The 12,999-nt window shown below is 47.6% G+C and overlaps 1 protein-coding gene across 17 annotated transcripts in view; it reads left to right on the top strand.

The window, feature by feature from the left end:
- The window catches only part of Plekha7 (pleckstrin homology domain containing A7), a 186,096-nt gene that overhangs the window by 107,166 nt on the left and 65,931 nt on the right, over positions 1-12,999 (top strand). The window contains exons 1-2 of one of the 17 annotated variants that reach the window (XM_031388011.1): positions 3,265-3,666; positions 8,518-8,692. The exons of 12 other annotated variants lie outside the window; for them this stretch is intronic. The gene's annotated coding sequence lies outside the window, so the exon portion shown is untranslated. Of the gene's footprint in view, positions 1-3,264; positions 3,667-8,517; positions 8,693-12,999 lie in introns of those variants that run through there. 4 more of the 17 variants (XM_031388010.1, XM_031388008.1, XM_031388015.1 and 1 more) reach the window with 4 other exon arrangements.

The raw sequence follows: 12,999 nt of genomic DNA, 5'->3' as shown, positions 1-12,999 counted from the left end.
ATATGTGTTTGTGTGTATGTATGTATAGGGGAGTCCATGTACTTACTACAGCACACAAGTAGAAGTCAGAGGAAAAAACAAAGGAGTTGGTTCTCTTCTTCCACCATGTGAGTTTTAGGGAATTAAACTCAGGTTATTAGGCTTGGCAGCAAATGCTTTTACCCAGTGAGCCATCTTGCTGACCTTTGACATTTTTTAGAAATAGTGTGTGTGTGTGTGTGTGTGTGTGTGTGTGTGTGTGTGTGTGTGTATGTAGGCCTGGGGACAACTTATTTGATTCAGTTCTCTTCTTCTATGGGCTCCTAGGGGTTGGACTCAGGTATTCAGCTATTTCACTGAGCAGCTAAAATTTTAAGCGCCTAAGAATTCCATAAATGCAAACAGCAGTAATGACAGTAATGTAAACAGCAGTAATGACATGAGGACTTATCTGGTACAAGTAAGTATCTGCCAGATTGGACAGTGGGTTGGAGGCAGGAAAAGGGTTTTGGTTCATACCCTTCTGGAATATGCAGTTCTTGAGTATGTCTTGAAAAGCGTATAGGAATTGGGAACTGTGTCATTCTAGTCTACGCCTTCAGGTGTCACTTAGGCCTGAGGTGACCAGGAAGAGCCACTCAGAAGAAAACAGACCTTGAAGGCTTCCCGGAATTCAGCAGGGAAGATGACAGCTACAGTCATGCTCAGGGGGAGGGAGGGGAAGACTAAATGACTGGAGCTGGTGGGCAGTTAATCTGGCAGGAGTTGGGGCCTATGGAGTGGTGAGATATGCAGGCAAGGTGGGGGATGGAAGGCAGTGCAAGAAATCTGGTTTTCAGCACAGCTGATCTGGCAGCAAGGACAGCTGGACCAGGGCCATGGAGGCAGGGCCACTGGGCAGAGTGGAGACAGCCTGTGTGTTCCTTCTAGCTCTCACATACCTGTCACTGATCTCTGTTAGGGTGTTGCTGGCGATGGAGGGTTAAACCCAGGCACCTGATGACTAAGCCCAGGCCACTTCCTGTTCCTCCCCTGGCTCCTTGGCATCTGACCCACTGGGGCCAGAGGTGGCCTTTGCCTGAAGTGTAAGCAGGAAGACTAAACCCCCGCTTGTACTAACTTGAATTCTGGTCATGTGGTTGTAGAAGGGCTCTGGGCTGCTTTCAGCTCTGAGTTCTTTATTTGTTAAATGGAAATAGTGCAGTCTACCTTCAAACGTTGCCCTTACAATGTGATTTCTAGATGTGGTCATGTTTCAAGCTTGCACTGGGCACCTGCTCCAACCTGGGTGTGTGGCACAGATGACCACATCCGCCTGTCCTGTTGTATGTGAGTGCCTATATCATGGGGCAGATTATGTAGTTATAATTGTTTACCCCCAAAGTACACATAGTAGGACCAAATTAGGGGTTTGGGCTTGTAGGCCTCAATCAGTCTTCATAGCAATTGGTTTGTGGTTAATTATGATCTTTTGTAGTTAAAACATTCTGTCAGGCCTGTCGGTGGTGGCATACACCTTTAATCCCAGCACTTGGGAGGCAGAGGTGGGCAGATTTTTGAGTTCAAGGCCAGCCTGGTCTAGAGAGTGAGTTCCTGGGCAGCCAGGGCTACACAGAGAAACCCTGTCTCGAAAAACCAAAAAAACAAAACAAAACAAAACAAAAAACAAAATCATTCTGTCAAGGAAGACAATTGTGAGGCTGGTTCCTGGTCACTCATGATTTTTTTAAATTTTTTTTTATTTTTTATTTTTGGGAATTTCATCCATGTATACAATAGAATATGATCACATCTACTTCGTGTTTCTGCCTGCCATCTCTTCTTGTATTCCCTCCAGCGTGGCCCCTCCCAGCTTACTGTCATTTTGTTGTTGTCTGGATAGTCCACGTAGTTTACTTAGTGATGCCTATATGTGGATGGCTCTGGGCCCATTCACTGGAGCACCCGCAAAGTGAATGTTCTTCCTCCACCTGCTGTCAGTAGTGGCTCCACATTTAAACTGACTGCATGACTACTCTGTGGTGTGGTTATGGGGACGGTTTATATTGTAGACATGAAAGACAAAGAACAGCCAGAGGCAGCTGGAAGAATCCAGAGCAGAGAGAGAAAGAGTCCAGAGGAGAGGGCATGGCCAGGACTGTGTGTGAGGGAGGGATGAAGAGCAAAGGGAAAGAGAATAGAGAAAACATAGTGAGAGAAGGAGGGGGAAGGAGGGAGGGGAGGGAGAGAGAGAGAACACACACACACACACACACACACACACACACACACACACACACACGAGAAATAACAGGGCAATAAGGAGATTAAGTAGCTGGTGGAAGGGAATCCCACAAACTGGAGGGAGTTTAGTAGGGGAGGTGAGACGGTCTAAATGTGGTACTGAAGGAGTCCCAAGGCCAGCATGCTTTGGTGTGCCAATGGACGTCACGGACAGCCACTTGTCCCTTCTGCAGTGTGTAGGGAAATGACTCCTTTTTGATAGAGGGTAACTTTTTGTAGAAAGCTTTGGCTTCCCGAGTTTCTAGGGGAATGCTGGCTTTTATCTAACCTCCAGAAATCCTCCAGAAGTGCGGGCTGAGCTCATTTCTGGATATCTGGACTGCCTTTCAGAGTCAGGGCATCAGAGTGTCCTTTGTACCTGACACGCCTTAGTAAGTATTGATCGCTTACTCTTTCATTTTGCAGTGCCAGATTCCCATTCTGTTTTACAACTTGGAAGGGCTTTAAAACTATTTTTTTAAAAAAGGCAACAACCTGGGTTTCAGGATCAAAGTTTTTAAAATGATAACAGATACAATTTTTAGAAAAACTGCCATTCTAAACAGACTGAGAACAAAATCCCCTTATTTTTTCTCAGTAATTATTTCTTGAGCTCCTACTGTGTGCCAGCACTGTGGCAAGCTTTAGAGCGCAGCTGTGTTGCAGTCTGCAACTCCCTCTCCCCTTTAACCTCATAGAGCTATTTCACCCACCCCATGATCTGTAGGTGTATGTAGGTTACACTGAAAAAGCTGCTGTTGGTCTGTGACCTTCCTCAGTATCAGTTTCCCTTTCTGTCTCCTCCTACTTCTTTTGGGAGGGAAAGCTTCCTGGTTATGATTTGTCGTGAAGGAGCCTTAGCCATTCCCAGGAAGTTTTGAAAGAACCTTGGAGCTTTTCCAGGCAGGTAGGTAGGCATGGTAGCAGCATTCTCCACCAAGAATGGGCTTGGTTTGGGGGCTAATTTTAGCCCCTTGCTGAATGGAAGAAACTCATTGGCTGATTCTTTCTGGCATTAGGGCTAGAGACGTTAGGCTATGTCCAGATGCTAGAGGGAGCCAGCCTCACATTGGGTCCCACAGCGCTTGCTTGACTGCACAGCCAGGCATCCTCATTCCCTTTGGCCAGAGGGGGTGGAGTCTCTGAGCTGAAGCTGTGTTCCTGCCTGGTCTCTAGTTTTGCTGGGGCGTGGAGAAGAAGGAGAATGAATGAGCAGGACCAGCTTGACTGCTGGATTGTAACACCTGGGAGCAGCCGTGGAGAGCTGAAATCGAGAAGGAGAGAGAGAGAGTAAGCAGCTGGGAGCCTTCCTCTCGGTCGGCCCTGAGCTGAGAGGGCAGGTTTCATCAGACTACCCCCAGGAAATACACAGTTCTGAGCATGGGACTCAAAGCGAGTGCAGGCCTGTCTGCGAGAAGAGAACAGGTGAGTCCCGTATGGGTCTGTGAGGATTCAGTGTACAATATATTTTGGTTCCTGAAGTTTTAAATGACCCAGGAGTGCCACTGCTCAGCAAGAATGCCATTTAATTAGGAAAAAGTAGGACAGAGGTGTCCTGAACTCTTATCTCCCTTATGTTCTTCCGAACAGTATCCTGTTGACAGATGAGGAGGTCCTTTGTGTTTTAAGTTACCTGTACTGTTGTTGAGCTTCAGTCTGGGTTTGGGTGGAGGGCAGGAGTTTGAGAAGAACCTCAGTCACCTAAAACGTCCTTGTTGCCTGGGAGATTCTTATAACACCTGGCCCTGTCTTCTCAGGTGGCTGCCAATTCACGGGCCTAGGGAAGCATTGAACAGAATTATAAATGGGTGTCCTGAAGTTGAAAATGTCTCCCTTGTAATTTCAGTACTCCAGTAGGCTTTGTGTCCCTGGTGGTTGGGGAGGTGGATTTTCTTGGCCTATAGTTTCTGCACAGTGGAGACAGACCCTCTGTGGGACAAGGGTGTAGTTGGGAGATAGTGCCTGCAGATCTGAAACCACTTTGTCTGGAAGGCGAGTTCTTTAAATAGATGTTAACAGTGATCAAGGGTTTTTGTGTGCCTTAACGCAAAGAGAGGAAAGTGAGTGCTTGGGTTTGTGTCTTTACAGGCTTCTCCTGCTGGAGTTGCCACACAGAGCAAGGCAGGACAACACCTCAAGAGCAATTCTTAGCAAAGGAAAAGCTCAGCAGGCCCCAAATTCAAAAGTGATTCCTGCCCCCCATACCCCCCCCCCAACTGAGGGCCTCCTCAAGCAGAGTTGGTTTATCTCCTCCATCTAAAGATAAGCCCAGCCTGCACACACTCATCCCAGGTCATGCAGGCATGGGGCAAAGCTAAGGTTTGAACTCTGGGCTGTGTCCAATCTGATCTGCCTGGGTGGCCTCTGCTGCTGGGGAGCCCAGCATGGGGAAACCGGAGCCCTGAGCGGTTTGGAGGACCTACTGCTAACAAGGTTGATGCCAGCTCCTATAACCTTGTTTCTCTGAAAACTTCCTTCCAAAAGGGGATGGGCTGTCTGCATTTGATTTCCTCATTCTAGTAGGAGTTTGCCTTTAATCTTTTCATTCATGATCACTGGAAGCAAAATGAAAACTCCCTATTCAGCAGGTGGAATTCTAGGTATGCAGCCCTTTGTGGGATCTGGGATGCAGGCAAGCTTCAGCCAGCCAGGTGGCTCCTTGGCTTGGGAGAGGTATTTTACAAATGGAGTGGCCACTGAGTGGATCTGAAAACCTGTAATCTGAGGGATGCAGGAGGGAGAGGGAGAGAGCGAGCTTTCTATAGATCATACTGGAAGTCATCACTCTGCTCTATGCAGGAGATGAGAAGGACAGAAATACCTCTTCCCAAGGTTGGCAGTCACCATGTGACTCTCAGACTCTCAGTGCCTTTTGGCATTGAAAAGGTAGAAGTTCGAGAGCACCCCTCAGGACTCAAGTTCTACCTAGTTTGGGTGGTGTGACTGAGGTGGGGACAGTATGGGTGCTAGGAGCCCAACAGAAACTGCTGTGTTTCTGGTCCCAGGCTAGTAGGTGCTTCCAGCACTGGCAGAGGATCCTTTGCCAGGGAGCCCTGGCCTACACACCTGTCCCTGGGACTTTATGAGGTGTTGATAGGCTCTGCACAGCCTCTTGCCGAAGGTGGCTGGTGCTCATTCCCTGGCTGTTGAGGTAACGCCTTGGGTGCCTTCCCCATGAGCATTCCTCCTCCCATGCTCTAGGATTGGCAGGAAGCGAAGAGCAGAGGATAAATACTGGTGGAAGGAGCAGAGAACAAAGCAAGAGCCTTCATAGCCATCCCTGAGCTAAGCTTAGCCCCACATTCTGCCTCGTTCATGAAAGGGAGACCGAGACCATGTGCTCCCACCCCGAGTGACCTTAGCTGCGCAGCAGTTTCTTCTCAAGCATTGGATTCACGGCTTTCTGCACTGTGGGCATTAACCTTCGCTGTGGGCCTGAGGGGGCTTCTGGTGTGTAAGTGTCTCTTGTTCTGCCAGTAGAAGGCACCTCCATCTTGATGGCCAGTGTCTGTTAGGTTCTTGTCTCCTACCTGAGTCCGGGTTTCTGCAGGCTCAGACAGCTCATTTGAAGGCTCACTTGATGATCAGAATCTACCCCCCACCTTTTTTTTCCTCATCCATTTCGTCAAGAAATACTTCTAAGTACCTCCTGGGTGCCAGACACCTCTACTGCCTGATATATAAGTGAGAAACATTACAGCTGTTAATAACTGAAGGTGGCTGGCGTGAAGTGACAGTGGGAAGGGCCCAGGTGATAGCCCTGCCCAGGTCTAAAGGACAAGGTGCTAGCTCCATGGACACAGCTCCATGAGCATGCAGACTACAAGGACAGAAAGGACAAGTAAGAAAGGCCAGAGTGTTCAGGAAACGACGTGGGCAGGGACAGAATAGTATTTGAAGAAGCTGCTGTTAGGCAGGGGTCATATCATCTAAGGTTTGGTTTGGTTTGAGTCAGATTCTCATAATTGAGGATGATCTTGAACTTCTGATCCTCTGTGTGACACAGTGCCGATTTATGTGGCACTAGAGATGGAACCCAGGGCATTGTGTGTGCTAGGCAAGCACTGTGCCAGCTGAGCTATAGCCCTAGCCTGTCTTTTAGGGTCTTATAAGCCAAGGCAAGGAGTGTATTTTCACTGTGCATGGTGTAGTGAGGCTGTCACGATCTCTCTTACCTTACAAGACCTGAGAGCTTCCCGTGAAGTCACAGAAGCTGAGATGGAAGAAGCAAAGGATGTGCTTAGGAGCTGTTACCAAGGCTAACCAGAAGACAAAAGATGAGCCTGGTTGTTACAAGGCTGTAATCACAGCTACTAGAGAAGCTAAGACAGGAAGGATCTCAAGTGCAAGGTCTGCCTGGATCACAGAGTGAGTTCAAGGCCAACCTTGGCAACTTAGTGAGACCATGTCTCAAAGTAGAAAGTCAAAAGCAGGCTGGAGACACTGTTTTATGGCAGAGCACTTGCTTTGTGTCCCTATGGCCCTAGGTTCAATCCCTGGTGTGGGGACGGGCTGGGGCTGCATGTATGTGGGCTAGAGGTAAGCAGATGGAGTTGGTGGAAGGTGAGGGGAAATGCAGGGCATCTTTGAGAAGAAGCCAGTAGTGCTTACATGAGCACCACGGGTGGAAGTTAAGGTATAGAAAGGGACAAAGAATGACTCCCGTGTTTGAGGACATTGTTACTGGAAAAGTGCTTGCTTTGGGACAAAGTGGGCTTATTCTCCTTTTGTTAAAACTTAGATGTCTGCCAGGCGGTGGTGGCTCACACCTTTAATCCCAGCACTTGGGAGGCAGAGGCAGGCGGATTTCTGAGTTCGAGGCCAGCCTGGTCTACAGAGTGAGTTCCAGGACAGCCAGGGCTAGGCAGAGAAACCCTGTCTTGAAAAAACTTAGATGTCTGTTTATTGTTACCATAGTCAAGCCTCAGTCAGATTAAGCATTGAGCACCTTCTGTATGCTAAGCGTATATGCCCTTTTATTTTAACCCTTCTTTAAATTTCATAGAAACATTTTAGGATCCCACTTGTCATTCCAGAACCAAGGCTTGGAAGAGGTGAGGAAGCTTGTTTTAACTTGAACCCAGCTCCAGCTCCAAACGTCTGGGCTGAGTGGTTCCCAGGACATGTGTTGAAAGAGTTAGGTTAGTGCTGAGTGGATAACCTCTCCTTGGAGGACAGGATGGGACCACATACCGGCTCACTCAGGCCAGGATTTCCTGGCTGCAGGAGTCAGAGGAGTGGCTGTATGCAGAGAGCTGTTGTCAACCGTGAAGGAGTATTTTAAACTCTGCAAACTTGAAAGACCATTCTGCCACATTATGGTGACACTTTCCGTTAAGTGAATAAATTAGTAAAAGTGTTAAGCAAAATAAACCAAAGGAGCATCTCATCTAGCCCAGGCTGGCCTAGAACTCACTGTGCCACTTGGCTGAAGATTACTTCGAAGTGCTCTACCTCCTGGGTGCTGGGATGATGGGTGTGGGCCACCATAGCTTGTTTATGGGGCTTGGGATTGAACTCACAGCTTTATGCTTGCTAGGCAAGCACTCTCCCAACTGAGCTGCATCCTCAGCCCTTGAAGATAGTTTCTCCTGTTGATTACCACCTCTCCATTGAGCAGCCCAGATGAGAGCCGATGTAGTGAAGGAAATTTCTTCTCGTTCTTGGAGTTTCAGTTTTCAGTTTTGAGCATTTACTGGAACACTATTAGTTGACCCACAATCCTTAGTTCTGTTGAGACACTGAGGACAAAGATAAAATGTGCCTTAAGAAGGCTGGAGGCAATGCTGAAGTCGGACTTCGCCTGGGGGTGACTGTTCTACAGTGTCCTGGGAGGCACATGGAAGGGTTGGAAGGTTGGGGACAGGGGACTGACAGGTTCTGCTCAGCATGCTTGATGAGGGCCCCTTTTGACTTTAGCCAGATACTCTCCTTACATTTTAAGCTGTTTCTTCTTTTTATAGCTGGGAACAGAGCTAGTGCTGACAGCACATCTGTCACACTCCACATACCAATGCCACGACCATCAGAAAGCCACACAGTATGCTCTTACTTCCTTTTACTTACTTCTTTCACAGCTTTCCAGAGCTCCTTGATTTAAAAAAAAAAATCAATAAAAAATAAGTGTGCTAGGTAAATAATTGGAACTTTTAACTAGTTGGAATATTTAACTAATCACAGTCACTGCTCATTCTTTTTGGGGGGTGGGCAGAGGGTAGGGTTGTGGAGATAGGATTTCTCTGTGTTATCCTGACTACCTCAGAACTTTCTCTGCAGACCAGGCTGGCCTCGAACTCAGAGATCCTCCTGTCTCAGCATCCCGAGTTCTGGGACTAAAGGATTGCACCACCATACTCGGCTATGCTCATTCTATATGAAAGAAAAATTTACCTTCCCAAAACTGTGCAAGAAACTATAAGACCCTCCATCAGCCCCGTTTGTTGTGGTGCAGGTGAGCTCTCATGAGTTGTTAATTCTCTGGTTCTCCACGGTCCTAGATTCTGTTATCAAGGGTCTTGTGTTTGCTGACCCCCTCTGTGAAGCCAGTCCTGGTCCTTCCCTGCCCAGGTCTTTTGTGATGCTTGCTCATTTACCTGGGTACTCACTCTCCCCTCCCTGCTCTTGGGAACTTCCCAGGCCTTTCTGAAAGGATGCTTCCCGGAGGAAGAGCGGGATTTTAAGAAAGAAGACTAGATTATGTTTTAAATCACTTGGCAGATTGCTTTCTCGGTAGCCTAAAGCGAAGCAGAAGCTCCTGCATGAAGAGAGTTTCTATTCCCTTGAAACCAGCTGGCTGGCTCTGGGCAGGGCCATGCCTGTATGGTGGGAAGGTGGGAAGTTGGGTTTCGGAACAGGTATTTCAGGGATGTGTCAGGACAGGTCTGCAAACTGTTTCTTGAGTCAGGGTAATGGGACATGCGACTTTGTGGGTTTTAGAATCAGGAAACAGACTGGAGTTTTAGGTCTAAAGAGGGACAACGGATGCCGCCTGAGAGAACTCCAAGCTGATTTAACGGACAGCCTTCTTTGGGCAGTGGTGGGCCTGGAGCTGTGTAGGGAGCACAGTACTTGGCTGTGTCTGTAGGCAAGTTGTCTACCTCTTGTGGGGTTTGCTTTTCTCCCTAAAGGCCAGGTGACAGCACATAACCTGCCCTACTGGTATTAGGTTGAATGGCATAGTCTAGGGACCTTACTCCTGTCCTTTTGTTCAGAGTACTGAGCCAGAAAGCTCTGTCAGGAGCAAGCTGGGTACATTTAGTCAAAACTTATGACCCCAGTATTCAGGACCCATTTATTCCTGCAGGCCCGTCTCCTTTCTCAATGGACATGTCCCCGCCTCTTTCTCTCTCTCTCTCTCCCTCCCTCCCACCCTTTCTCAATGGGCATGTCCTCTCTCTCTCTCTCTCTCTCTCTCTCTCTCTCTCTCTCTCTCTCTCTCTCTCTCTCTCTCTCTCTCTCTCTCTCAAGATTTATTTATTTGATGTATGCCAGCACACTGTAGCTCTCTTCAGACACACCAGAAGAGGGCATCAGATCCCATTACAGATGGTTGTGAGCCACCATGTGATTACTGAGAATTGAACACAGGACCTCAGGAAGAGCAGCCAGTGCTCTTAACCACTGAGCCATCTCTCCAGCCATAGCCTCATTTCTCTGATCTGTATCATGGAAATAACATGACCTGTGCCCCTGACTTCCTTGGTTATCTGAAAGTATTGGATAGGAATTGATGAATGTGAGCAGTTAGAAGCTGGAAGGGCTGAGGCTGGCCATGTTGGCATCAAGGGCCACATGAATATTACAGAAGGGAGAGTGGGGAGCTGCTCCATGTGTGATCAGGCAACAGCTTTGTGTGTGTGTGTGTGTGTGTGTGTGTGTGTGTGTGTGTGTGAACTTAACTCATGTTCCTTCTAATGTTAGAGTGCTTGCACTTTTGAATTCAGTACCTTGTAGCTCAGGATTCAAGAGCCTGGGACTCTGAATTACAAGTGATGACAGGAGTTGGTGTGTGAGGAGCAGGGTGGTTGCCCTTAGGGTTGATATTGTGTTGAGAAAAGGTGGCCACTGGCTGCTGGATCTGTTCCAGGCACATAAAAGATTTGACCTGTGCTCTTGTCTACCAGAGGGTTCATTGGCTGATATTATGATAGGACCAGGGAGACCTATCTATCTATCTATCTATCTATCTATCTATCTATCTATCTATCTATCTATCTATCTATCTACTTACCTATCTATCTGATGCCCTGCCAGCAGGGCCTTCTGACTATAATCAGGAAGGAAGCTGTCTATCTCTAGTTCCTAAGGGAAGGGAACAACAGGTGATCGTGTAGGCATGGGATTTACAGTCAGAGCCTAGATCCCTGATCGTGTAGGCATGGGATTTACAGTCAGAGCCTAGATCCCTGCCCTGTCTTAACACTCCTCCCTGAAGTTGTCTTGTACAGCCTCACCTTCCCCACCCAGCTTTGTGTTGATGATGTGTTGACAATCGGGATGTGTGAGCAAATGTCTTGTTGACTCTAAAGTGCTTCTGAGCTTCAGATACGGGGGGGGTGTTGCTGCTTACTTGTTCATCCGTGAGCAAGACATTTCCCCCCTCGGTTGAAAATAGGACTGACCTAGAGTTTATGTTCTCAAGGCTCCTGGCTTAAAGAAAAAAAAAAGCTGTGTGCACGTTAAGGCCAACCCTTGAACGCGATGCAAGGCTGTCTGAAGCAGCTGTTGCAGGGGGCTACTCTCATCCCAAACTGGGAAGCTGCTTTTTTGGGAAGCTCGGGCTGCTGTCTGCCTGATGAGGTCATAGGATTCTGTGGGTTGGGTAGGAACAGGAATGGAGAGGCCAGCTGTGTGGGGATGAGTGAAGGCTTGGAGGGGGACAGTCTGGGGCTGGATCAAGGAACAAGCAGCCTGGACTGATGGCTTGTTAGGACCAGGGCTGCTCTAGCTTCCGGTGCTAAGGTTACTTCAGGCACCAGGACAGAGTAAGGAAAATCTCAGGCTTTTAGAGATTGTCTTTGTAACCTTTGTGCTGTGCTGACTTACATACACTAATCTCTGGAGAGGCCCGGTGCTCAATTAGGGGGCGAAGCTACCATCTTAACGTCACTAAACTGAGATGATCTGCTGGCCATGGCAGCAAAAAAGGACTCTTCATTGCCTTTGTTAAGAGGTTTTAAAAGGGACCATGCCCTCCGGTTTTGTAATTTTACTTCAGCGACTTTAACTCAAGGAAATAATTGGAATTAGGGCAAGGGGGCCTCTGTGCTCAAAGGCATTGATTATAATGGGAGGGAACCCCTAAAATGTCCAGCATCAGAAGAGTCTAAAGAGGAGCACCATGGGGTCAGGGAGTAGGGATGCTTTGGTTCCCCCATGCCCCTGCCCCCACAGCAATGCCTCACACACAGGCAAGTTGTGTGGAAAAGATTATGTCCATATGCCAGGTTCTATTACTCAGTAAATTAAATGAAAGCATTGGATGAAAGTGTTTCTCTTATGTCAGTTAGATGTGGTATTAAAACCCCAGTGGAAACCTTTACTTTGTATGTTGACTTGAAGATTTTTTTTTTTAAAAGAAACTTAACATCAAATATAAAAACTGAAAAAGCAACATTTTTATATGTAGAAAAATCACTGCCAACTTGGGCTCAGCGAGTAAGGGCACTTGCCACTAATCCTGATGACCTGAGTTCAATCTCTAGGACCCATCCACATGGTAGGAGAGAAATGACTCCTCATAGTTGCCCTCTGACCTCCACATGTGTGCTCTAGTACATGTGTCCCCCCCCCCCCGCATTCCCCCCCAAAATTCTAAACTATCTTGGAAGAAGATTTTCAGATACATAATGATGCTACTGGTGATTTTCATTGTTTTTATAAAAACTTGAAAGCAACTCTGATTTAGTTCTGGGGAAATCCCTTTTTAATCCATCACATTCTCTTTTGAGAAAGGAGATTCAGTTATTTGTGAAACAAGCCAGCAGCCTCCAGAGCCAGGCCCGCATCTTCTGAAGCGCCAGGCAGTCTTTGTCAGCACACAAAACACCTACACTCTGGCCGAGTCTGTCAGCCTGCCATGGAAGCCCCTCCTGACTTCAAAAGGGTGACAGAAGCGCCTGTGTATTGGAACCATGCGGGTCGTGCTGCAGAGACATGCCCATACGTTTATTATCCCTTCACTGAACTGAAGACATTTGATAGCAGTGAGAGGAATTTTAAGAAGATAGGACTTGCAGGGTGGGCGGTTAATTCTTAGCATTCTCTGCCTGGCGTACAGTTCGGGGGAGCTGTTGAGAGCATCGCCTGCTTTCTTTCATTCTTGTATCAGCTTGTACTCTATTAAGGGCTTTCCCCTCTCCCCTTCATGTTTCAGTGTATTGGAACTTAGTGAAATATGTCTTTAAGATATTTTGTTTTCCTAAAATATGGTATTTTTCCCAGCGTGGCGACACACAACTGTAATCCTACTATGTACAAGGCAGAAATAAGAAGACTATCCAAAGTTTGAGGCCAGCCCAGTCTACACCAAAGGTCCAGGGCAGGCAAGGAAGTGTAGCTAAACCCTGTTTCAGAAAAGAAAACCAGTTGGATACTTAGGAGTCAGAGGCAGGGGGATCAGTGTGAGTTTGAGGTCAGCCTGGGCTACATGTGTAGTAAGTTCCAGCCAGCCACGTTCCTCCTTTTCTGAGGAAAAGGAGGATGGCCAGGGGCCCGAGGCATGCTGACCTTGGTGTCTATGTTGTTGTTGTTGTTGTT

Source organism: Mastomys coucha, unplaced genomic scaffold, assembly GCF_008632895.1.
Source record: "Mastomys coucha isolate ucsf_1 unplaced genomic scaffold, UCSF_Mcou_1 pScaffold21, whole genome shotgun sequence".
Classification (NCBI taxonomy): domain Eukaryota; kingdom Metazoa; phylum Chordata; class Mammalia; order Rodentia; family Muridae; genus Mastomys; species Mastomys coucha.
The sequence above is the reverse complement of the archived record's forward strand: the minus strand, read 5'-3'. Positions and strand labels throughout refer to the sequence as shown.